Raw genomic sequence first — 24,529 nt, forward strand, 5'->3', positions numbered from 1 at the left:
GACCTAGACATATAGAGCTTCCTTCTCCAAAACATTTTTCTAGAACAATAAAGCATGGATTCCCAAAGGTTTTCCCTGCTGGAATTTAACAGGAATTAAATATTATTAAGGCTTCCATTTTGTAGGGAGGTATTAATATCTTCTGCAGTTTTGATTTTCTTTTCAAGATAAGTAGGGTGCCAAAATATTGGCTCTCAAGGTATCTCATCAGAGCAGAAAGGCATCCACTGAGTCTAGAGGACTGATGAAAGCAAATATCTGTGCTGGTGAGGTACCAAGGAACAATGAAAACAGGGAAATAGAGACTATCAATTCAGCACCTTATCTAATAGTAAATTCATGAGGAATCTTTTCTCTTACCCATTTAAAATACTCCTCAATTGTCCAACACATCTGAAAATGATTTAGGAATTCTGTACACTGCCACAGCCTTCCTGTATGTTCTTTTCTGGTTGCATCCCTATTCCCTGTTCTTTAGGAGACACTTTGCTCTTAACTCCCTATAGTTAGTCAAAACTGACATAAAGTAGACTGAAGTTAACATACACATTGTATGTGCAATAAACCATTTATTAAGTCTTGTGACAACAATAAAACATGTTTATTTATGGGGAAAAAGCTGTAATTTCTTTCTTTGAATGACAACCTCTCCTTTCCCTTCCTCTTCTCTCCCTTGTCTTTCTCTTTCTCATCTTACTGGAAAAAGATCTCTTTTCCATGAGAGACAAGTTTTTAAAAATTTCTATACAAAGCATCAGCATTTCTAATTTTGTCTGGTTGGTTTTGACAGTAGTAATGAAGTTCTGACAGCATCTAATTAGGGCACAAACATGTCTTCTAACATGTCTGGTGAGGAATTGAGTGATACTTTTGAGAGGAGCCCTTTCCTTGATGCTTGTATTGGAACTCTGGGCTTTAATGTGATAAAAAGGATTACTGAAGGCACCTGGATGCTCAGCATGCTATTCATTGGCTCCTCTGAAAGTGTGTTTCTGTCAAAATAGTAACAGCTACAGTAATGATGAGAGATGTCTGCCCTCTGTGCAGGGATGAGGCCCTGGGGACTGCTTCTCAGGGTGGCACATCCTGGCTCCAGTTTTATTGCAGGAAAACAGGAAATGCTATCGAGAGCTGGGACAGATGGGAAGGCAAGGAGGCAGGCAAGTGGGCTGGGAGCCAAGAAGGTTTGGTCATTAGAGTTGAATAAACTGACTTGCCCTTGAAAAAGTTTGCTGGGTTGGCATTTTCTTATGGAAAATTTTTGCATGTGTTTGTTGAGGAGCAGCACCACTTTTGAGCAATGAATACCTTCCCTGCCAGGCTGGATTTGTCACCTCACTTTCTCTGCTTCCTGGATTGGGATGCAGGAAAGGACAGGTTCCTTCAGTGGGGCAGCACCATGGGGTCTGACAAGAACTCAGCAAAGGGCACCTGGTACCCTCTGCTGGGGCCCTGGGAATCCACTCCAGAAGACTGAGGTAGTCACAGCATTTCCTGACTATAAAATCTACAACTGTGCCCGTTCATTTCTTAGCTAGACTAGACTAAAGACAGACTAGTTGAGCTTATATTATCCAATTTCACTCTGAAAATGCCTGAATTATGTGAACAGATTTTAAGGAATAAAAAGGGAAAAAAAAAATTGCTGCAATCTATCAGTACTCTGTGAGATTTCTGCAGCTTGCACACTGAAAGGTCTCTTAAAACAATCATGTCTTGTTTTTTGATTTGCAGATACTTGAAAGGAATGGTATCTATTGTTCCTCTCTGTGGCACTGACCCATTAATGAAGCCCCCACCACGGGGGGGACTTATATCTTGCTTTTCAGAAAAAATTGTCTCTTTGTGTATTTGTATATTTATTTTTGACAGACCTAGTTATAGCAGCTGTCTTGCTTCCATTGCTTTGCTTTTTAAGCATGGAATTTTGATTACACCCTTGTCTTCTCTGAAGTATGAAAAGCCATTTACAGTATTGTTGACATGTCAGTTATAGTGTCTTCCCTTCAGCTCTTCAGAGACAGTACCAAAGGGGATTGTATTTGAGGGAGATCAAGATTTTCTGATGATCACTTTTAATATAGGCAGATGAACAGAATTTTAAAACCAGCTTTTATGTTTGACCTCAGGGATAAAAGAACAATATATACCATGATGGTTGAGTATAATCAATCTTCGTATACTTTCTTGTTGATTTTGTCTCTCCCTCCTTAATTTAATAAGTTCATTGTGTATTTATGTGAGGAAAATTAGTGAAAATATACTGGTTTCTGCAAATTTTCCCGTGCAAATTATTTTCTGTGTCATAGTGTACTTCACCTTAGACCATTATGCAAGTTTTTCTAGTTGAAATGTGGGTTATTAACCAGACAAAACTATTTTTCTCTTTTTTAAAATATATTTGGCAATGCTTACCAACTAATAGCACAAAACTGACAGATAGGAAATAAGATTTGAAAACTTCCAACAAAGCAGGAGAAGGCTGGGATGACTGGAGAGTGTCCTCTGCACATTTCTCAACCATTTGTTCAGTGAAGAGCCCAAAGGGCTGTGGAAGCCCTTGCCATGCCAAGGGGGCTGCTCATCCATGTGGGCCAGCAGGCACACTGGGCACCAGTGACACTGCTGTGCCCATGCCTAGGTCACCTGTGCCACACCCACAGCAAGCTCCTGGGCCAGGTCCCTTCTGGGAATATGCAAATGGCTGCTTTGGACATGAGAGGCAGCTCTGAGGTTTGTATTTTTAAAAGCCTTTCCCTTAATACAGATTTTCTGCTCTGGTCCACCTGAGGTTTGACTTATAACTTAGTCATGGCTTAATCACTGAACAGGAAATCCGCAGTGTTTGCTTTAACATATGGTGTGACTGCTAAAGACCCTGAACTAACAGAAAAGGGAATTTTCTAGATTAAATAGTAAAATGGAAAGCCTTGGAGACTACTTGGGGTTAGTACAAATACTGTTACAGTAGAGTGAGGCATTTTCATCCTTTCAAATAATAGGAAAAGCCAAATGAACAGTGATTGTCAATAGACAATTCTCTGCTTGTTTTTCTGCAGAAATATTGATTTTCTTCTAATAGATCAAAGAAAAGAATCCAATATCTTCATCGTAACAGCTAATAGAAAGCAAGGAAGGAAAAGAAAAAAATTGCCAAACTTTATGTTCCTTTGGAATCAAGGATCGTTGAGTCATACAAAGAGTCATTGAAACAGCAGAATGTAGAAGTTCTCTAGAAGAAAAATAAAGCCACAGAGATTTATTTTCCCCCCTCTGACAAGGTCAACACAGACATTCTCTGAATTACACATCCTGCTGCTGTGTAATTTCTCCATGAGAACTCTTTGGTCAGGTTCAGTGAAACAAAACAGCATTAAGGGCAGTGCTATGAAAATATTTTAGCTTATGGAAACATGCATTATTCATGATTAAATATAATGTAAAATGGCATGGCAGAATGATGTTTGTTGCAATTGAGGCTGTGTGCTATACTGTTTTCCATGCAACAATGCCTTTTATACAACTTGTGTTAATTGCTCTGTGAACACGTGGCCTGTCCAGAAATAGGTGTTGCATTCTTTCTTTTTCAGTGTGACATATTTTCATGAGGCAATGCAGCTCTAGTCCATCCCCTGGGCTACTGCTATGAGAGCTCCAGAGAGTCAGTTGTTTTTCTGCTGGATCTGAGCATGGAGAGAGGGTTTTGGCTGGGTGGAGGTAGGAAGGCAACTCCCTTGTGGCCACGTGCTGAGGGTGAACAGGGCTGAGGGGAGAGCAGGCTGTGCTCCAGCAGGGCAGTCAGGCAAGCATTTAATTTTGAGACCATTTAATTTTGGTCTCTCCATCACAACAGGCCTACACCTTCGTGCCTTAAAAGGTTACCTTGGTCTAGTTTTCCATATGTTTCACTTTAATGAAAACCGGCTTTGTAAATTGGAAAATTTTGGTGTTTTGGAAGTGGTGAAGCAGTTCTGCCCTGAGGTATTGACCAAGTCAGGTCTTGTAATATATGGCAGTCTGAGGAGAAGAATATGTATCCTAGTATATCCAGCAATTTAGAAACTCACTCTTGAAAAAGCAAGGAAATGGAAGAGAAGCTACCTTTGGTGAAATGCCCAAACAGCCATAATATCTAATACCATTCTAATTTTGTTTTTCTGCCATATGCTTGTGGGAGGATCTAGGACAATGTATTGTTTCAGCACAGAAAAATAGGTAGTAGCACAGGGCAAGAGATTTCAGATGGAAAAAAAAATCACTGAAACAGACTTTTGGAATATGTAATTTTCTATTTTGAAGGTTAAATATGTTTAACCACTGTAACTGAGAGAGTCAGTGAGCACAGACTGTCAGATTACAGAAATCCTCCTGTAATCCTCCTATCCTGGGTAAAACAAGCAAGCCCAGCATCCTATTTCCCCTCCTGCACAGTGGATTCCTCACTTCCTTCTTGGGCTTCATAAATATGCAAGGGTGTGAATTGAAGAAAAGGAACAGTCTGCAGAAAATATGCTACTTTTTTTTGAGCTATGGCTATGATCCTCAGGGCATTGTCTATGTCACAGGATTTGGGTTTGTGCTGAGATTACTTGGCTCCTTTGTTTTCATGTTCTCGTTCCATTTCATAAGAAATTCAAATGTCTTTCAAAATAGTTATTTCCACAGCTCGGTGTTTTTAAATTGGAACTGATAAGGCAAGTAACTGTTGGGGATTAGGCTGGCATCAGATTCACCACATGTTTCAATTTTACCTCTTTGCCTTCATGTTCTAATCTTGCAGCCTTTCCTCCTGAATAATACACATTATTTTCTATGTTCTTCTGATTAATACCAAAGATATATTTATCTCTTTCATATCAGAATTGTTTTGACTAATTATGCTGTACATGCAGATATATTTAACCTCTTAGTATGGCATGAAAAAGATGTCATTTACTTTTTCTAAATACCTACTTTATTTTGCTCTAGTGTAGCTTTGCTTTAGCTTTGCTTTGCATTTGAATAAATGTTACAGAAGTGGGAAGAATGTTGATGACATTGAACATTTTAGCTTGAGGGTTTGACACTCTAAATCTGGTTAAAATCTAAACTCTTTAATGTTTCTTTATCTGTACTGACAAAAAAAAAGTGGTAGTGTGGGCTGAAATTCTAAATGCTCCCTGAAATGCAGCAGGGCAGTGATTTGCTTGCTTTTAGCTACGATTCCTGGCTATTTTACTAAAATAATTTTTGTTTCTTATCTAGCATTCTTCAGTATAGTGATTGAGAACCTTTTGGAGTAACTGTGCCACCAGCAGGAGGTTATTCAGATCCTATCTTTGCTACTAGTTTTTTAAGTCTCATGGTTACAACTGCAGACAGGCTTAGGGAAGACTGGTAGCTGCTTTGTAGTTTTTCCTTCCTGCAAGGCCTGCAGTGTCAAGCACCACATGCCTCTCTCCTAATCACAGGGGCGTGCTGCTGCAGAGCTGTTCTTACCATGCTTTCCTCCCAAGCCTCAATTCTAGTAAGGAAAGTGCCAAGTGTCAGATTTCTCTATTGTAAATGCATGATTTCTGATTTGACAAGCAGAGATGAAAGTCAAATATTTTTTAGGCAGCAAGGGAGTTCAGTACCCTGCTTGTTTGACATCTCTTATGGCATTTCTACCTGTTAACTGGTCTAATGTGAAAAGATTTGGTGAAAATCTACAGAAACATTTGTTTCTTTAGAATGAGGTCTCAGGCTAGTCATGGGAGTGCTTGGCCCATATGGGAAGTGGAAATGGTGCTCAATCCTAGAGAAGTGCTCTGAGCTTTTTGGGTAGATGTGTTGTGGTTAATACAAGTATCAGCATTCCTCCCTTTGGGGCAGCACAGAAGGAATACTCTTGTGCAAAACAGATTGAGACTTGATCACCATGTGTCTCTGACTGCTAAGTGACAGCTTGGTGGTGTTTTGTGGTATCAATCCTTTCCAATTATCCATCAGGTGGATTGAATTTCCTAGGTTAAACCAGGAAGTTTTAAACAAACAAAATGGAATTCCAAGTGGTGAAATCCACATTCACAGTTCTGCAAACTGTAGCTATTACTTATAATAGGTACAGTGTAATGAAGGGGGATATTCAGTACAGTTTTTCACAGAATACAGCTTGGTATTACAAGTTCTTCAAATGCATTTTTCATATTACTCTGTGGGTTTTTTTTTTAATGGAAGTTGTAGGCATCACATCAGCCTCTGGTGTTTTGTGGCTACAAATATGGAGAAAATTGTAATAAACCAAGTCCTTAAAAAAATTGACAGTGCTAGCAGAACTTAATTACTGGCAGAGGGCAGCAAGAAGAAAACTGACTGTCAGATGAATAGCTCCCCTAAAGGTTTTAATTTTTAATTATAGATTAAAGAAAGCCTTTGCTGAGTTGCCCAAGATCAATATGAAATACAGACCATTCATCCACACTACAGTGCACTAGTGGCATAGTTATAAATATTCAAGAAGAAAATGAAAGTAATATAAACAGCCCTATTTTCTGAGAACAATAGTTTCAACCTCTGACACTTCTATATGCTGTGGTGTACTGCAGAATCAGTGGCTGTGTTCCAAAGGTCTAGAAATGCACAACAGAAGAAAGATGTCATTAATGATAGTGGATATTCATCATGACGGAATTTTCCCCAAAGGTTCCCTCTGGAGTATTTTTGCTGGCAGGTGAGGAGCTGCATCGTTACATAATGATGTTTCCAGAGTGCAGTGCCTGGCACAGCCCGAGGAGCACAGCTCACTTCAGTGACACTGAGTTTTTGTCTGAACTGGAGCATTTTACTTCTTTGCTTAATTTTTGCTTTGATTTAGTTGCTAAATTACTGACCTTTATCTGCTCTGAGACTGCTAATCTGAATTTATTAAATTAATAATTAATGGATTGAATTATGATGTTTAACATAGCTAACAATCGTGCTATTCTGTATGAAAGAATGAAATCAGAGTCAATTTTAATTTAGTGAACCTTTGGTTCTTTTGTGTTCTAAATAATGCCGAGATGGGTACAATTATTTTAGTTTCATGCTTAGATAAGAGTATTATGTTGGGGTTTTTTTTAGATACCTTCCTTTTGACACGTGAGGTAGGTTTCTATGGATTGTCTCCATTGACAATTTTCTGAAATAAGCCATTGTAACCAAGGGAGACACTTGGTGAGCTGCAGTGTGGCTGATGTGAGCTCTGCCTGCACTGTCTTTGTGAAGATTTTCTTTTTAACTCCTGGCACTGCAAGCTCACTCACTTTGCTGTTCACAGAGGTGCTGACATGAGAGCTTTTGTTTTATGAAAACCAAGAAGGATGTAAAGTTATACTGATGGGAATGAGGAACATGTAGTGCTGGTGCTGGTTGCTGCAAATAGCAGAGATAATAAAGAGGTCTTCACTGAGCCTGGTTGTGGGGGTATCTAATTCACATAATTGATTAGTAGCAATTACCTTTCTAAATCAAATTTACAGGACTATACCAATGTTCTTTAAGTTACTCATCATTCTGTCAGTACTGCTGACACAGAAATACTGTCTTTTTTTTCTGGTTTGTGTGTCAGAATACAATGTCAGAGACAGAAACAAAATCATATCTGAGGCAGACTGTACCTTATAAGGGAGTTTCAGAAGGAAACTCATCCCCTGTGTAAAATTGCAGAAGAAAGTATCTTCTGGCAACAAAGTCCTGAGTGAGACTGTCCTAGAATATGAAAAATTCTTAAGTGCTGATGTGGGGGCATGGGGTGGATAGTACTGTCTTCAGCTTGTGGATCTGTCAGGGAGAACAGGATGCACAATCCCATGAGCAGCATGCTCAGAGCAGCTAAAGTTACTGGCAGGTTATGAGTTCTCTCAGGTGCTCCTTTCTGGGGATGCCCTCTTCCACAAATCTCTTCTAGAAGATGGAAGCTCCTAGAAAGTCCATGAAAGATAACAGCTCGATGCCTTTCCATATGGCAGCCTTTAGAGAAATGTTGAGTAATGTTCCTTGTATTTTACTTTGCAGCAACTGTAGTTGTCAAAAATGTGAAAACTTCTTTGCACATGCTACCAGCACAAGGAGCTGTGGAGAGAGGGGACTTGTTTTGCAAAAATTGTTTAATTCAGCAGTTTTGACAAGTTTCTTTGTGTTAACTTTTTAGCTGTTAATAATCTCAAGAGAATGGCAGAATTGCTTATCTTTCAGCAATGGGAATAAAAAGCTTTTCACAATAACTCTGACTTAGCAGGCACACATTGTTTATGAGCTCTTTCCCCCTTGCCTGCAGTTAGCAGAAGGAGGTGTCTGGGCTGTCATGATTCTGCCTGCAGTGTTCTTCACTTGGTGTTGCTGTCTAAAAGAACCAAAGACAGAGGGCTGTGGGACATATTTATGCCAGGGAGAAATTTGCAAGAAATCTCAGTATTATGCCAGCACTGGATGTCATAGAAAAACATTGTTTGAGGTTATTGTTGCAGAGGAAGAAGTGAAGTTAAAAGGTGAAAACTAAGATGCAAACAGTGATGCAGCTGGCAAGAAGCATCTGGTGGTCAGCCAAAGCATCAGACTGCAATAGATACAAAGTGACATTTCAAGGTGAACAAGCTAGTATGGCTCTAGCATTAGATAGCTCCAAAGGGTGCATTCAAGAAGGAGCATTTATAGAATTATGTAAGATTTTTTTCTTTATAAGTCTTTGTGTACATCTGAGAAAACAGTGAATCAAGGAGAACACTTTAATATGTGTCTGAAGAGAGGCTGCTGGGTGGTGGTCTGCAACCATTCTGTCTGTGGGCCTGGGTGTGCTCCCCAGGCTCCTGGGAGGGCTGCACACACCATGACCATGCTGTTCACCCTGAGTTCACTTCTCTTGTTCAAATGACCTTGCCAAGCTCTCTGGTGTTGACAAAACTGTGACACAGAGACATTTGTAGCTAAGCAGTGGTGCAGCTTCAAACTTCAGTGCCCCCTATGAATGGCCTTTCTCCTTGCTGTGACTTCTCTTTTGTATGCATACTGCTGGACAATATACATTATCCCAAATATTTTAGAAATTAATGTACTGTATCAATATTTTAAAGAGCTATGAAGTTTTTGAATGTCATTGTGAGAGGAGGCACAGGAGACAGGAGTCAGAAGAGGTTTGGGCTGTCTGCCCATTTTGGTCACAGATGTGCTAGATGACCTTGGCCAGCCGTGTAGCATCGCCTCAAGCTCAGACCCTTTCCTGTGCTGAGAGTAGTTCTGCCTACTGCAGAGAAGACAAAAGAATGTTGTGAGAAACTATTCAAAGCAGTTGAGTGTGATCTTTAACATTTTTATGATACTTTTGTCTGTAAATAATTTATTTCCTTCACAGAGGTGCTAGAGATGAGCTGAACATTTCACATTCATGAATGAAAGGGCTCTTGTTCTTGCAAACTGGGTTATTGCTATGTGGAGAAAGTGAATTTGAGATCTAAGCAGAGCTGTTTCAGTAGAGTGGTTTTTGTCAAATCTAAGCAATTCCAATTTCATTATCTGCAAATTAAAGTCTTACAGTGAAATTCAGCAGCATGTGGGCCTTATCTGAGGTGGGGTCAAAGGGTAAAGTAGAATTTCATGGTATTTCCTGGAATTCCTTTCTTTTTGCAGAATTCTGTGTGAGAGATGTTATTTACATTAAATATAGTATTAAAACCCATACAAAACCACAAGTCTGAGAAATATAATTATGTCCAAGCTTGCATGTATTTTTGTTGTGGAGTGGAATAGCTCAGAGTTTTGATTCCAAAGCTCTCTGTACCACTAGCAAGGCCTGCCACTGTACATGGATTTTTAAAGCAACTGTATGAAGGAGGCTGGAAGGATGGACAGAGGAAATACAAATCTCAAAACAACAACAGTAACTCATAAGGCTTGAAGGAAAATAACAAAAAAAATTGCTCTGTAACAACTGTACTTGCAGTTCACATCCTATAACCAGGACTTCTGTCTATGCCTTCCCGCTCTAGGAATTAAACTTCACAGATTTCAGAGTCTTTGCTTTTTTTATGGTTTCTTTGACCAGTCCTGTTTTCCTGGACTGAACCATTGGGATAAATTTAACCCATTTCTTTAATGGAAATAATTTCGGTGTGGCTGGGAGCACCTTCTGGTTTTGCTGGTACTTCATGGACCATAGTTTAGAGAGAAATCAGAGCATGTTATGCATCAAGAGACATTGTGGTCTTTCCAGTAGTGAGACAGGTACAGAACAGTAAAGCTAATTTTGATCTAGAAGTCAGGGTATAATAGTCTGAACCACAAAAAGCAGGTATATTCTTAAATAAAAATGTGGTAGGAATTTTATACAAGAAACAGGAAGATATTTCAAAGTCATAGGGGAATTTAAGCTGTCAGGCAGTAATTGCAAAAATTGGAGTTGAGCCAGCATGCAAGGACTGGTGTCCCTGACTTTTACAAATGACTCTATGAAATCTTAATGATGAGAAAATGTCAAAGACTCAGGCTTTACTCCTTAGGCAGAATGTCATATCTTGATGTATTCCAGGAGATCTTGTTGGTTATTTGCTCCCTTGGTAAAATGAACATTTCTATGAATTACTAGCATAAACCCATCTAACACTTCTGGTTTTGTGGAAGATTTCCATTCAGATTATTTCACTGCTATAGGATTTGAGATCAGAAATTGTAAAAAAAAAATAAAAAAAATTGACCAATAAACATATGTGAATTTAAAAATCTCGCAAAATTGAAGAAATATGGAAGTTGCCTTCATTATAAAGTATTCTTAAATTGATTTTGCAGAAAGTTTAAATCCTTTCTGGTATTTTATAGAGTGAATGTGGATCAGTAAACTGTCATCCTGCTATATTGGTTGATCAGCTGAGGTGGGAAGTCAAATCTGAACTTCTTTTAGTATCTTCTACCAATAGACTTGATGTACTGTCTTAATGAAAAAAAGCCATTATCCATTAGTCTGTATGGTTCTATGGGAAAACTTGCTCTCTGAAGAGTGCTAGAGGCAATTTTAAAAGAATTCCAAATTGTGTAGGTTTTTACATAGATCAGAGGTTTGAAGACATAAAATAAAACTGCAGAACATCTCAAACATTTGTTGTGACTTTTTCCAGATTAGACTCAGCTGCAGAGCTTTAAAAGAAAATGTTATTGATCTTATTTGCTGTAACCTCTTGTTGTTTTTTTTTTTTCCCCTAAGCAGCATGGCAAGTGTGGCAATTTCATCATGTGCTCATCCTGCAGAGCACTTATAAATTTAAATAAATATAATAAAGGTTAGGATGTGGCTGATGTCACTTGAACTATTGACAAAAATCAGGACAATTTTGTAGGCAAATTCTGATCTATGATCTCATAGACTACAGCCATGATATTAATGGAAAAATGGTTGTATGTGATCCATTGTGACCTACAGCAGAGCCTTGCCTGATGTATATGTAACTTTCAACCTTTTTTCACTTATGGACCACTAGAAGTTGAATTTAATTTCTTGTATTGCAGGTTTAAGCCCCCTGATAATGGACTTTCTGCTCTTAGTTGCATATTGCAGACCTTTTATAAATATTGCAGAGCCCCTGCCAGGGGTCCACAGATCACCAGGCTAAACCCTCAAGTTCATACAGAAACCTCTGTTGGATGGATTCTATCCTTGGTTGGACTGAAATGTTTTACAGCTCTTTGTGTGAGTGTTCCTGCATTAATGGAGTCATAAAAGAACAAGGGACTAGGTAAGTAAATCCTACTAAACTTTTTCAGGCTAAACCTGTAAGCATCATCATTCTCACCTTTGTTCTCCCAGTTCCACCCTACAATGCTTATTTCTGACTGCTGCTTCCACAGACTGTTCTAAACAAGTTAAAACTGATGACTCCTTTATGCCTCAAACATTGAATAAGCTTTCCACTAAAAAGGATGACTGTGTGTAGTGGAGCTTTATAGTAGCGATGTGTTTTGATGCTTAAGTTTGCAGGAGTTATGCTCTATTACTCTGTGTATAAACAGTTGCAAATAATGTTACTCCTTTGCTTTTAAGCTCTTATTCAAGAATATTGCATTGTTACATTTTATTGTACTGAAGTCAGAAAAATTGCTAAGTGCTTGCAGCTGAAAACAGTGGTTTATTTCAAGGCTTTATATGTATTATATATTTTTAAAGCACTGAAATTGTAATTGCAAGATATGGTTTTCAGGTCTTTTTCTCACACAAGATCCTCTTGCAAGAGTTGTAGGGATAGCGATTTTCACCCATTTCTCTGTGCACTTCAGGCCTATGGCACTTCTTTGTTAAAATAGAAAGTGTTTTTTCATAGAAAACAAAGGAAGGAAATTTTTTTTTAAAAATCAGCATACACTAGGAATCTCTATTAATAGAAACTAAAATAATGCAGGTGAGTGTATTACTTCTTTCCAGGTATAAAAAACAGGATCAGAAAGGCTAGGAAGACAGCAGAAGTGGGGGAAAAGAGCAAAGATGAGGGAACTGTGTGAGGTTGTGTAAAATAAGTATACTTAAGCTATAATTTGGAAGCTACATGGGAGAACTTGTTCTTAAAAAAAGGATGATGTATAATTTAACTGGAAAAGCTCACTGAATTTTTTTGATTATGAAAAACAGAAGAGTGGAAAGGCAAGAAGAGAGTATATCTAAAAACTAATGACAAAATTGTCATTTGGCTCCCCTGGGCAGGAACACTGGCAAGAGTATGAGGCAAAAAGGTCAGAGAAACTGTAATTGGAAATGACTATTTATAGCCACTACTGCATACCTCCTAGGTGTTCTAGCATATGAAAATGCAAACTAAACCAGGAGAAGTTAATGCAAGTGAGAAAGGTCAAGGAAATAGTGATTGCTAAATAGAGTTAATTGGATCTTTGTGGAATTGTTGAAGTGGAATAAACATTTCGTAGGTGGAAAAAATAGCTGTAGGAAATTTAGAAAGTATTCAGATAAATACATTACTATACTTATAATAATATTTCTTTGTGTCTTGCATGAAAATGTTTTGGATATGTAGAAGGAAAGTGTTGCAGGTCCATACCCTCTTTGTAGAGCAGAATTACTGAAAACTTTTTGCTCCCAGTGGAAGTTGTTAACTAAAATATGGAGATGAAAATGACTGAAGGAATCTCAGGTTTATGCTCTGGGCTAAGGGAATGAAACCTACAATGTTTATTATTGAAAGGTCTTCAATGAAAGCATTACTAGAAGTTATACATTAAAGAGCAAAGCATGTCCAATTTCCAGTTGTTCCCATAAGGTAAGAAAGCCAGACTGTCAGGCGAGCTTGGGTGAAGATGCTCGGAGCTGCAGAGATGCAGCACAGCCCCTCTGCAGGACAGGCTGCAGCCCTAGTGCTGCTCAGCCGCTTGGCAGAGCAATTGCCTTGTCGGGGGCTGGGGGTTCAGAACTCGGAGAGCTTGTCTGGGCGTGCTTGAAGCAGGTCATCTTTCTTTCCCATCGTGGTGATTCCACACTGTTCTGACCATTGCTCAGACTCGCTGAACTTGAAAGCAGCGCTGCTTTGCTGAGCCGCTCTGACTAACGAGCTGCTCTGGCTGGGGGAGGTACCGCGCATTGCTGCTCATGCGGCACGAACTCCTGCAGCTCTCCCTCGCCGCCCGGCCCCGGGCAGTGCTGACGGGGAACTGCCAAAAGAAAATCGAACTCCTCACTCAGAACTTTCTTGTGAGAGCTCTGAATGCCATCAACCTTTCACTGTCAGGTGCTCTTTGAAAGGAGTAGTACTGTACCCATCATTGCAGGCTTCTGATATCCTAACTACCTGCCAGCAATTTGGGTCAGGGACCCAGTGTTTGAGTTTTCCCTTTTCCATTGATCTCCTAGAGTTTAAGAATGGTAAAAAGAGCTGAACTGGAAAATATCACTAAAACTTAGAAATAGCAGTTGAAGGCATTTAATCTTTTCATGACCATTAGCAATTGCAGGAGACCCACCTCTTCCCAGCAGTCTGGATAGTCATAATTGCAGCATTCTATGAATGTCTGTGTCTTTTTCATTAATTTTTTTTTTTCAGATGTACATTTTTTCCTTTCTATTTCATGGGAGAATAATCAAGTAGTTTATACCTTTATAATCACTGAACAGAAAAATTGCTAATAGTGTTTCAGGTATACTTTAAAGTTTTTTAGTCATAATCTTATACTTTTTTTGGTGTTAATAAATTTAAGTAGTGCAAGAATTTTCAGTCTGTATATCACTATGTGCATGAAATCTCTTATCGACTTACCTAATCTATAAATTCAAATGTCGTTCCTTGAATTTTATTTTACTTTATTCCATTGGTTGTCATGGTGTTATGCATTTTATAAGTGAAAGAACCAACTTGTCTGTTGGTATCACATGAATTTATTTTTCATATGACACAAATATAACTGTAACTTTATTGAATGATCTTTTAATAATGTTTGATTTTTTATAAAAGCCTTGGAGCAAATTTATATTATTTTGACTAATTGGCTTCAATGGAGTCAGATTAACAGGTAAAATAATACAGGGCACTATTTTTTTCATCTGTGCCATTGCTGTTAAATTCCAGTTCTGGAGACAGTAAGCAAACTTGAAGTCAGATATGTAACTGAAAGTATTTGTCTGGTTTATCTGGAGTTTCTATATTACCCTTAATTCTCTTTCCAGCTTCATAGTTCAGGAACCTTGTGCCAATAACCAGTGAACCAGAATTTTCTGCTGTGTGAAATGCTACCAACTGGTTGACTCATCAAAACCAATTCAGGATAATTTCTGGGGTCTTTTTGCTGTGATTGGTGAATATGGACATGGATTTTTAGACACATCTTGGTTCTCGAATAATGAATAACGATCATGAGAACCATCGTTCATGTGAGGGAAATTCATGGTTCTGTATGCACATGTTTTTTGGATATTTTTCTTCTGTAATAAAATTCAGCAAGTCTAAGTGGCATGACATAATAGGGTAGGAAATGTGACAAGGGCAGGGCTGTGAAATGTGCTGCTTTATACGGAGTGTCTTGTAAAGGGTAGAGTACTACTGAAATAGATTTATTTAGGTTTACATTTTAGAGTTTTATTGTTGTGTCATCTACAAGAAGCAGTTCTGCCTGATGATCTGATTTTGAAAACATTTTGCTTACTGTACTTTGCAAGTTTTCCCTTGAACTGACTTTTCTTCCTCTGTTGGAAATGATAGGAAACATTTGTTCACATTGAGGAAATGGTTCTAAAAGGAGTTTTAAAAACTATAGTACTAAAATAAAATATAAATCAAGCTGCAGCTGCTCAACCAGTGAATGTCTAGGATATGTTGATGCTGGATTGTTTAGGAGGAAAACTGACATCCATGTGGGAGTCTTTAAGAGTAGCAGAGAACTCTGAAATACACAAAGGGAATCAAGAGAAATAAGAAGTTGGAGGACACACAGAATGCTGCAATGTTTTCCAGTTTATATTTTTAATTTATATGGGTTGAGACACAGAGATCTGAATGTCTTCTGGTGAATTTAATTATGAAAATTGCCAAATAGCTAAGTGACAGAAATGTCCCAATGGAAAGACCAGATATTGAACTATGTGATCTTTCCAAAAGTATCTTGCACAGGCTCATAAGAGCTAATGAGGACACAGGAAAGCGTGATTGCAGGTAGCTGAGAAATTTGTCCTCTCCATTCATAATGATTTTGATAATTTTGAATGTAATTTGCACTATGAAAATGTTGAAACATGGCCTATGAACTATACAGAAGACATCTAAATAACAAAGCTGCTTCTTTTGCAGAACTACTTGGTATCATTGTTTATACATTTATAAAGGAAAATGTTTTGGTGTCTCATTAACCATGTACAACAGAGATAGAGTTCATGGTTTTGTTTGTTTTCTGCTCTAGAAAAATTTCTGTCTCTAATGTTATACTTAATGCTCCTCGAAGTGTTTTTTTCTGGCTGATAACCTCTGTCCTTGTAAGTGATATTTTTGCGTAGAGCAGCATCAGATTATTTCCAGAGGTTCTGGTACTTCTCTGTTGTAGTTCATTGTTATATTTACTACTTCACTAGTGAAGAGGAAAAGAAATTAGGTCATAATCTTCCTTCTGTAAGTCCCTTTTAATCTTCCTGATGTATTTGAACTTCATGATATTTAGTGCTTCCAATATGTTACTGCTATCAGTTTTGGTCTCTCAGGTGGCCATCTCACTGTTTATTATGGCTATTCTAAAGCACCTTTGTTCTTGATCGATTGCTGAACTTAATTATTCCATAGAAATAATTTTGATCAATATCATTCTGTCCCAAAACTCTTGATGCACTGAATAAAATTTAAAAATCTTTCTCCCTCTGAAAGGCATTGAAACAAAGACAGAACCAGCCATAATTTGTTCTTGTTTAGTGGCAATATTTTGGAAGTAAACATTGGAGATCTATTGAAATATCAATAGATAACAAAATAAATGGAAAACTGTCCAATAAATGACAAGTCTTTTCACTCTCATTTGCTGGAGCATGATACCTGATGTAGTTAAAAGGAGAGAGTTTAACTGGACATAAATCTGTGCATATTCTCCTGTTCTAGCCTCTCAACATGAAAACCCAAATGGCAGCAAAGAGGCTCTTCACTGTAGAGCTTAAATAAATAAAAAAAAGATTTGTCATTGAAGATGTTCTGATCATGGTAATGTTTGAATACTTAAAGTATAGAAAGGTTAAGATAAGGATATAGCTTTTCTCTCTTCAAAAATATAAAGTTAAAGGCAAAGGAATTTGTGGAATGGCTGTTGTTAGTATTTTTATTTCAGGTAAGAGATTGAAAGACAGAGAAAGCGAACATGTAAAAGAATGTAATAGCTGCATTGAACCAAAGGTTTCATATTCATGGTGGTACTGTAATGTACACTGAGGTGGGATATCTTTCTCTTTTTGCAAAAGAAGAAAAAGGAATCAAAGCTTTTTTTAAAAATGCTATTTTCCCCATTGTGAGATCAAAGTTTCTCAATTGTTGTGTTCTGATTAGCATTACAGTAGAAAGGTATGTTGTCTCATTTAGCAAAGTAGCCTCATTAATGTAATTCTCTTTAGATTAGAGTTCTGTCAATTACCAATATTGAAAACATAAAATGTTTTATTTTTTTGTTATATGAAAGAAATCAAATATGCATTAGGTTATGAATCCCACAACTCCACTAAGAGTAAAGATAGCAAGAAAGGGTCATCATGTATTTGAAGTAAGATAAAATTTTTAACAACTTACAACACAATTTGGAAATAATTTCTTCCCGTTTCAAGAAAATTCCCTAGGAAGAAGTCACCTCTGTGCTATTCTTGCTTTTTTTCCAATTGCTGCACATTCATGCACTGTTAGAATCATATGAATAATTTGCAGATATGGTCTTCTGGCTGGGCCCGGGACCCAGAGGTGTAAGCACCTTCCATTAGGGGTGCTCCATGCTCAAGGAGAACACGGCATGTTGGTGTGGATGGCCCACCCAGCCCAGGTTTGCTCTTCAGCAATGATAGCAGGAGATGTGGCTTAGAGAGACATCAATGATGTTGTTAATATGGAGAGAGAGAGCCAACCCAACAAGGCCGAGAGAATAATGGATATTATGAAATGTAATTCTTGTCAAAACTGATTTAGGAAAAGCAGACAATAATTGAAATAAATGACTATGCTCCACTGCACCTCTTCCCCCCTTCCTTCCAGCCCCCCAGCACTACAGGGACATATGAATGTGCTTTTGATTTTTTTTAGAGTTAGCTCTTTGTCAAAGTTACCATTACTTGACTTTCTGATACTGTGTTGTAAAGCTCTAGTCAAATTCATTGATGTCGTGTCTGGAATACAAGGCATGACTTCCAGGGCTTCTCCTAGCAACATGCATTAACTGACCAAAAATAGTCACGTGCACTGCAATAAATGCAAATTTGAGTGGTTTGGAGTTCATGTGGTTATAATGAGAAACAAATTACATCAGGCAGCAACCAGAGACTCCCTATAGCAAGTGGAAATGCTGGAAAAATCTGTATTGAGGAACACAATTTTCTCTTGCATAAGTTTAAGAGGGTTTGGTTTTTACAAAGGATCTCTTTCCATGTCAATTTATTACTTTTATGTTGGTTTAGAAATGCCTGAGCAAGCCCAGGAGATTGTAACTGCTGGCATGCGAGGAGTCATCCCTGAAGGTCATCCCCAGGCTGGTTCCAGGGGCAGTGGTGCTGCTGTGTGTGCAGACAGATGGGACTGAGCTTCCCTTCATTCTCATTCCCCTTGGCAGAGGTAAAGTCAGTGTTGCAGTGCCATGTTTTAACCTGAGCCAGCAACCAAACCCCAGGCAACAGTTTTCTTCCCCTGGAGGTGGCTCCGATATGGGTCTTTACCATGTACCTGTTCAGAATTTCTGAGCCCTGAAAGAAACCCAAGGACCCAAGAAATCCAAAAATGTCTGGTAGATACATAGATAAATTTCAGAAGAGGAGCTTTTTAGAATCTTCTTTGAAGCAAAGTTCATAGAGATGAATCTACCAAAAATGACGTAATCTAGAGACAATTCACTTGACTTCTCAACAATGCCAAATCTGGGCTGTGACTCAGCAATGGTAATGTGAGTAACTTCCATAGTGCAGTTACTAAAGTGCATTTTAAGAACTGGAGTTTTGGAATTTGAAGTCCATTGTTTAGTTACTGGAATAAATGTATCATAGTCTTCTAAAATGACCCAGAAAAGCAGCAGGTAATTGTGATATATAATACTGTCAGGATAGAGGAGCAGACGATCTGTTACTATTTCTGAGCATTCTGAAAAAGCTGAGTCAGTGCTGGAGGGAAATGTTGTTTATAGCAGGGAAATGGCCCTTGCAGCCAGGCTCCTTTGAGTGTGGGCATTTCCCTTTCCCTTTAGCTTTGCTGTGGAGCTGTTGTTTCTCCAGCTTGGGGAGTGACCCAGGGCTCTGCTGTGTCTTGTTTGTCCCGGAGATGTGTCCTTTGCTGGCCATGCACTCTGCTCTGTAACTCCTGCTGCAGACCAGCTTGGATCCTTGCTCTGAGCGCTGGGGCTGGGAGCACCGGCCCAGCAGTGCCAAGTGCTTGTGAGCTTTGTGTTGGCCACCACCAAATTGCACCTTCTCCCCAGCATGTCATCCAGAGACAGCTTGTCCTTTAGGTCTTGAGATCATACCTGCTTTAAATCCACCCTTATTGCCACACCAGTTTGCCACCAAACTTTATTTACAATCTGTAATTACCTTACAGCCTCATTACAGCAGACACCTGGTACTTGCTGTTACATTTAAGGTTGCAAAACAGTTTCCATAGCAACAGCTGTCTCTGCACACCATAATTTTGTACAGTGTTTCCCTATTGGCTAAAAAAACTCCACAATTGCTTTCTGTCCAAGGTTTAATTTTCCCATCAATCAATTCTAAATTAATTTGAGGTGAAATAATGTATTTCTCATTAGAAAAAAACCACAGCCCAACTAATTTTCTTCTGGGAAAAACTGTTGTAAAAATAGACACGCTGAAGACTATTAGTATTACTTAGACTGAGAAAAAAAGTTTCACTTTAAATAAGTTTAAATGAAAGTTAGATAATATTATGGGTGTATAAAGCAGTGATTTTTTTGACCATATGGTTTTACTGTCTGTCCTTTTACTTGACTTGTTTGATACCTTTAAATACTTACACATTTTCAAAAACAGCTAACTATCTGAAAGATTAACTTAGTTTTTGACACATATTGTACTTTAAATAATAAATGTCTAAACAGTAGAAATGACCCCGTGTGTTCAGGCTGGATCCCTTTCACTCTGTGAATGTGTTTTGTTAGAATCAGCCAAAGCTGGAAGATTGGGAGCCTGTAGCTTTGAATTTATCCACTCTGACATGTATTAGACTCAGGATTTGCTGCTTTAAGTGTTTTTAATTTAAATTTAGCAAACTGATTTTCTTCAGACTTAACTGACTCCTGAGGAAATCTACAAAGAAAATGTAATTTGAACAAAAATACCACATTAGTGCTAACATTACTTCATTTGATAAAATGCACTGTAAACTGATGTAATCTTATTATTGTTGTTTCAGATCTCATTCTATGTTCAACCATTGTTTCTTAATCCTATAATTTGTGGATTTCTTTGGTTTCTCAAGCTTTATGTAAACTCTTCGGATTGTCTTTTTGGAATATTCTGCACAGTCTACTTTTGGTTTGGTATATTTCAATTAATATAAATCCCATTTAAAGAATTAGAAAGACTTAAATCAGACATATATAAAGACCCAAATTTGGGGGGTACCAAAATGTATTAGGAGTCAAGATATATTTTTGTCCCTTTTAACAGTACAAATACTATAAATATAAATCTGAAAATGCACAGTCAAAACTCAGAGTTATTGACAATTTCTTCAGCATCACCTTTGTGCCCACAGCAGCTGCAGCAGAATTCAAGACCTTGCATTCTATTTACTGCTTGCCAGCACGACCCCAAATGTCCTCTTATCCAACAGAAGGAGTCTTTTTTCTTTAAAAGATGAAGTGCAGGTTAATTGCATATTTGTATCTTGAGAGTTCAGAAGAAAACAACAGTGTTATGTTAAAGTAGTATTTATTCTTTTTGTATATATGTTACAATAATTTTCAGTAATCTGAAAATACCAGTTTTACTGATGTCATGCAATAACTTCCTATTTAGGCTAAGTATATTTATATCAGGTTTTGTGCTACTCTGCTTTTTGTGTGAGGGAGTAATTTGATGAAAATTACTTAATTATAAGTATAAAGTTAAAAACATTGAATAGTGTAAAAAGTCTGAATACTAAAGCTGGTAACATTAATATAATGTGACCCTATGTTTTTCATTTAGCAGTAACATTATCATCATTGCAATCAATGCATTCAAAAGAACTTGGGCTGCAGGTCTGAGATGGATTCAGTGCTTTTGAAAGCTGTTAAAATAATGATAGAGATTTCTGGAAGGAAATATATTTTCCAATGTGGTCTGGGAATAAATTCTGACTGTAATACATATTTACTTTTAAAAAGATGTCCAAAAGAGGTCCAACTCTTATTTGAATAAGTATTCAGTTTGTCATTGTCATATTCTATTGATATTAATATTGGACAGCTACATTGCACAGGAAATACCTTCTTTTCCCATTGACGTTAAAGAATGTATTTTCTAAAGTGTCAGAGATATTTAGTTACATTGAAATTTAAGTATTTTCACAATTTTGAACCATACCCCTTTAAATTGGTTGTTCAGGGGTAGATTAGCACAAAGGCACATTTACATTCATGTTTTCACCCTTTTTTGCATCCTCATCCATCAAGTTCAGACCCTCTGAGTTTTTATTATATTTTTATTGAAATGTTGATATGTAATGTGAGAGTGCAAAAAGCTCAAATATGTGAAAGGAAATAAATCACTGCCACCTAAAATATTATTGTGAGATATTGAAAAGAGGAGAGGACATGGGTCTTTTGCTGTTTCTGTGCAGATGTTGCCTTTTAAAAGCTGATGATATTACTTAGGATCTGCTGAATGTATCTGTCTTGAGCCTGGTAGGTTGTTATTTTTCCATTATAGCTATGTTCTTGGGTTGTTTTAGAATAGTAACAGTTTTTGCATACTGGCACCACAAATTATGTGACAGTATTAAACTATCTGTACTCTTGGTGTTTGAATAACAGAAGGAGGTCAATAAAACAGATGAAAGTTGAGGTTTATGGAGACAGTTCCAGGTAGAAAGGCAGAATGATGTGTGTTGCATATTCAACAGCAAGCAGAGTGTTCCCATGAAAATGAATATTCAGGGATGCTTTTATTAATGAGACAGGACCTCAAGTTAAATGGAAAAACAACACATTTTTCCTGAAAAACAAGTAATTTCCTGGGTGTGTAGGCAGCTGTAGTTTCAAAGTCTCTTAGTAAAATGATTTCTCTTGGAATGAGTGTCTCCTAACATTTTTGGTTTGACATTAGTGTTTGATGTCTGAGGTTGCTTCACAAAGTTTAAAAACTAAGAAATACTCTCTTTTCAATCCTCCAAGCAAGATTTTTGTTTTAAGCCAGGTAGCTTGGAGGAGTCCAGGTGGACTGCACTGACACATCTGTGTTTATCAAACTGCTGTAAACTTCTTGAAAAGAGAGCAGAATTTTAACAGGACTGACTTGCTAGGAAAACATCCATTATTATATTTTGGCTGCTGACTGGCATTGATGGTATTTGAAGCTCTGTTGCCCAGTACAAGTTATCTCTTCCAGGTTTTGCAGAAGGCTGACCAGTTTCCAATTCCCCAGCCACAACATTTACTGCTTACAACACTGTAGTAACACTGAGAACATTTTGTACTTGAAGTTTCCTTAGATTTTTGGGCTTGTAAAGAAATTTATAGTAGTTCAGAGAGCTTCTTAGCTAATTTTCTGTGCCTCTTGACTTGAAACTATTAAATTTTTCCAGCTGCTGCCATGCATCTTCTCTCATTACAGGCCATTTCTGTTCTCTTTTAAATGTAGCATAAAAAATTTAGAAGCAGGTGTTAATTTTATGAATTGATATTTGTACTACCTGTGTAAGGCACCTGGCATATGTCTTGCTTTCAGAATTTGTTTTTAAGAGCATGTTGTCGTCTGTGACTCCATTGCCTATTTGACTGATTCCTTCAGTGTCTATTATCAGCTACTGGCATTATAAATATTGTAACATGGATATTAACCTTTTGCTTTGTACCTTTTTTTAATGCTAGTACATTTTATTGAGGATTAATAATTAATAACTGCCATTCTGTTTTGTTTCCTTTGTTTTCAAATTTACTGCATTGCTGGCTTCCAGCAAGATTTTTTCTAGTGATTTCAATTTGAAATGTAGTATTCTTGGCAGGGATGTTTTTACTATTACACGGACATAGGAAGGGAAAGAAAGAAAAGATTTTGGAAGATGGCTACTTTAAAATTATTGGGTTTTTATTAATTTCAGAAGAAAAGTTACAAGGTACATTGGATTAAATAAACATTGTATTAAATCAAAATACAAAAAAATTGATGCAAATTCCAAAAGAAACAACTTCTCTATTAAAAGAAGTATCTGAAAATGGGCTGATTATACAAAACAGATTTTATTCAGGAGGACAAGAGTAAAGATTCTTCTTTATTTTTAATTTGAAGTTTCAACCTCCTAACTAAGCACAGAAGTAATGCAAATGAGGGAAAGGTGAAGCAATTGAATAATTTGAAAGTGAAACATTATGTCTCATCTTGGAATCAGGAGGGAATCCAAGGAACTACTTGATATAGACTTTCTTTCAAGTTTATTAAATAGGATTTTTCAGTTTTGGAACTTGCACTGGAAAGAGTTCTAGCTGATGTTACAACTATTTTCTCCATTTAAGGCATTGCACTTCAGCTCAGAGGCATTTAAGGCAAAGTCATCTGACTAGGAGCTGACCAGAGTTGATTTATTACTTGGATTGTTATCTTGTGTTTCAAGATCTGTGGAGAGCAAGACTTGCTAATTATATATCTTAGCTTGGATTGAAAAGAAGTATTTAATAATACTGTAACCAGAAATATCAGATGAAGTCTTACAAAAAGCAGATTTAGTTGGAATGACATTCTGAGCTATCAGCAAGCTTTCATTGTGTGTGTGTGGCCCATATGGCAAGGCCAGGCACTTAGCAATATGAGGAGCACAAGCAATCTATTATTCACACTGGAAGCTCAGTTTGTTCCCAACTTTAAACCACTCTTCTGGAAACAACTTGGTCTTCCTGAGCTGATAGTTGTAGAGGGACTGGTATGGACTAGACCCATTTCCTAGATATTTATTGAATTATTCCTTTTGGTCTTATGGTCTTTTGGTCTCTAAAATGTACCTGGGCATACTTAAACTTGCTTACAGTTTAGCTGTGCACCAGTAATAAAAGGTATTTGGCTTCCCTTGGCAAGTCACTCTCTGCAAACCTCCTATGTTTGTAGATCTCTCTGCACCATCAGTGTTTGTCCTCATCTTCTGCCCCATATTTCACTTCTGTTGTCTCTTTCTAGAACTGAAATTGTGTTTTCCAACTTCAACACAGGGAATTCTCCTTTCTACTGTTCTGACAGGAAACACATTGCAATCTTTGTAAGTTCCATATTTGCAATTTTATTTTCATCTTTTATAGGAAAATTTTCTGATCCAAGTGATTTCCCTCCTCCTTTTAATAATTTTTTTTCCTGTTCCCATGCATTAATTCTGATGCAATTTCTCCTATTCTTCCTTTTCAAAGAATTGACATGTTATAGGAGCCCTCTACATGGTCACTGCAATGAAAAGCAACACAGATAATGCACTTCGTTTCTCTACTCAGAGTTCATCCATCTGATTTTGGTCTAAAAGGCCACTAGACCCACATCTGAATAGCCTCAGGATCAATTAAGACAAAGCAAATGAAATACCTAGTTATAAAACACATGGTGGCACAATCTTCCAGTAATGAATTATACCCCAGGAGAGGCTATGAATAGTCCTGGAAAAAAAAAAAAAAGTCTTCATTCTTGAAGTATGTAAAATTC

At 37.5% G+C, this 24,529-nt stretch overlaps 1 long non-coding RNA gene across 1 annotated transcript in view; it reads left to right on the forward strand.

The window, feature by feature from the left end:
* Window positions 1–24,529, forward strand: part of LOC110474170 (uncharacterized) — a 166,518-nt gene that overhangs the window by 17,520 nt on the left and 124,469 nt on the right. The window contains exon 3 of the long non-coding RNA XR_014957600.1: window positions 11,494–11,720. This is a non-coding gene — a long non-coding RNA (uncharacterized LOC110474170). The remainder of the gene's footprint in view (window positions 1–11,493; window positions 11,721–24,529) is intronic.

The sequence above is a fragment of the Lonchura striata genome, chromosome 10 (assembly GCF_050655825.1).
Source record: "Lonchura striata isolate lonStrDom1 chromosome 10, ASM5065582v1, whole genome shotgun sequence".
Classification (NCBI taxonomy): domain Eukaryota; kingdom Metazoa; phylum Chordata; class Aves; order Passeriformes; family Estrildidae; genus Lonchura; species Lonchura striata.